Here is a 2788-nt window from a genome sequence, read left to right on the forward strand (position 1 = left end):
CTTCAAGCTTTCTAAAGCTAGACAATTGTTTTTATTTATACATCACTTCATATAGTGTGGTTGAAAGCTTTGAGGAATATAAGTGTCTGTTATGGTAGTGGAAGTCTAAACCTGAAGGGACTCATAAATTGTTTCCTTTCTGAATTGCTTTCCCTCCTTCAAAATCTGACTGTTCAGATCAAAGTAGTTGGAATGGTGTCCACTAGGAAAGCACTCAGATTTTTCTGTTAATGCTGCAATCCATAGTCCATTTGAGGCTTTAATATAAGCTTGAAGAAGGCACTATTTTCCTGACTTGCAATATGTTCATTTGGGTTCTTGTTTAGTGTAAATATGTATGGAAATGGATTGATCATCTGCAGCTCATCTTGCTCTCTTTTTTCATTTCCAGTATCACTCGTATCCAATTTACACACACGGTCTGCCTGATAGTTTGGGGTAGATTGCCGCGACTGAGAGATGGGATGCAGTTTGATGCAAACAAAATGTCCACTTTATTAGTGTACTTCACATACATTTATAATTTTCCTCAGCAACGTGTTTCGAGCTGATTGGTGTTTCTGATATCATGTTACAGGCTGGTTGGTCTACACTGTACACCAGACATTCACCGACTGGCTAATGCTAAGGCATTTTCTTAAACAGTTACTACCTTAACTCAAGCAACCTTCCCTGTGCAAGAACAATAGTTCCTCTTTTACAGGACGATTGTTTTACAACCTTACTAACTCGTGATCCTTGTCTAAACACAGAGTCAGCACTCTCTATTCCTTCTAAGTAAGGTTCTTGTCTTTATCCTTCCCATGGCCTGTGACCAACAAGTTCCAGCACGTCTCCTTTTACCAATTGATAAGTGCTGGGAGTTTTGCTGAGGCCAGCCGAATCCTGTCCCATAGTAGAAAGGTTTGAAAGTGATCTGATATTTGAGAGAGGAGGGGCACCTTACTCTCTTTTATAAGTGATTCTTCATAGTGAACCTGTGCAATGCTATCACTTAGTTTTTCTGTGTTGCAGAGGGAAAGAGCAGTCTATCTTATATGCACCAATTTCCTTCTTTCAGCACATATGGCTATATGGTGGGATTAAGAAAGATGATTGTACGTGTTTGATAAGCAAAAGCTAGAGAAACTGCTAGCTGATATGTAAGAAAGCAAAATATTTCCCAGGTCCTCAGCGTAAATGTGCAGCCTGCAGACAGGTGGAGGGTCAACTTCACCTTCACCAGGGCAGATTTTATGAAGAGTGGGATGAAGGCAGTTCTGTGAGCTTCATGCCTTCAGATGACTTTTTCATCCTCTGTCTGCCAATGCCAAATACTTTTCTTACCATCCATAATTACTCTATTTTCCTTCTTAAAAATATTTTCCCAAGAGAAGGTCCACTCATCTAAGCTTTTTATTTTCTCACAGGTCAATGGATCAACAGGAATTAATATTTTAAAGGTCAGGACGGAGAATTCTATTCCTTCTTCAGCTGACTTTCCATTTCTTCCTTTTACACGCAAAACAGTTTGCAATTGATGCAGGTCATTGTTTCTTCAATGAGTTTGGCTGATAGTGCAACCCACAGAAGGTCTAGGTCGGCCAAAGCTTGGCAAGATTTGCTGTAAGAGTGTGAACATTGTTGAACTGACAGTCCTTTTGCCAAGAGGTGAGTTACATGGACCTTATCTGAACCTGTGTTTTCTGATTTCATTAGAATCCAGTTTAGCTTTTCCCAGTTGAATAGTACTATCCGGTGTAAAACACCCAGCTGCAGTATCCAGGCGGAGAGGAGCAAGTCTCATTTTCCCAGCTGTCACCCTTTTCCTTTCTGTCTGTAACTGGACAGTCTTAAATGCAACTTTTTATTTTAAGAATAATATGAGAAGGGAAGTCTGTAGTTTGCACAGTCAGAAAACACTGGAAGAGTATTTTTCTTTCTCATATTTCTCGTAATCTGTGCCTCACAGTTAAGGACAAACCAACTTGGGCTACCAAAATGTAACTATCCAAGTTCTTTGAAAAAAAGAGCAAGTACTGTCCTGGAATGGGATATTAAATAGAATTTTTCAGCAGAATCATAGATTTCTAGCTATACTTCTGTCACTGGTTATCTGTGCCGGTTCATGTTATAGGAAATTGGGTGAATCAGATTTCATTTAAGTCAACTGTTAAAAATATGCTGGAACTCTGATAACATGAAAAAGAAAGGTTTTCTAAAGATTTGAGAAGAAATCTATTAAAAGGATATAAAAAGCTACCATCCTTCAGTTTTCTTCTCTCACTCTCTCCTTTCATACCCTCTACATGGTGATATGTGTGTCTTCAAGTAAGTTAATTAAGAACATCCAATCCCTTGAGCAGAAAATGTCATGTTATCAGTTGGACCAAAGTGTTGGCTATCTCCTTTTTTCACAGTGTATCTGGCATTAGAACTGCCAAGCAAATTATTTGAGGCAAAACAACTAATCTAAAAAGACACAAATATCCTTAAGACAGCTCAATATCAGCAATTACTAACTAACATGATTAGGCCTCTCATTATCCAAAACCTATCTGTGTGAGCTTGAGTGCAAACTTACAGAGATTTCTGCCAGCATATGGAAATCTTTCATGATACTTTCTTTTCTTTGCTTTCTTCTCTCTCCATCCCTTTGCTTTTATTCATTCAGTAAAACTAACAAAGTCCTAATGAAGTAAAAATAATTCTAAGCTTTTTGTGGTGAACCACATGAGGAGAGCAATTAAAATGGGTTTTTAATTTCTGCTGGTTTTTACTCATTCAATGCCTGACATGAGATCTGAAG

General features: G+C 38.3%; 1 long non-coding RNA gene across 1 annotated transcript in view; it reads left to right on the top strand.

Annotated features, from left to right (window-relative positions):
• The first annotated feature begins 1415 nt into the window (after positions 1–1415).
• The window catches only part of LOC139826365 (uncharacterized), a 21365-nt gene continuing 19992 nt past the window's right edge, over positions 1416–2788 (top strand). The window contains exon 1 of the long non-coding RNA XR_011736341.1: positions 1416–1650. This is a non-coding gene — a long non-coding RNA (uncharacterized lncRNA). The remainder of the gene's footprint in view (positions 1651–2788) is intronic.

Source organism: Patagioenas fasciata, chromosome Z (genome assembly GCF_037038585.1).
Source record: "Patagioenas fasciata isolate bPatFas1 chromosome Z, bPatFas1.hap1, whole genome shotgun sequence".
Lineage (NCBI taxonomy): Eukaryota > Metazoa > Chordata > Aves > Columbiformes > Columbidae > Patagioenas > Patagioenas fasciata.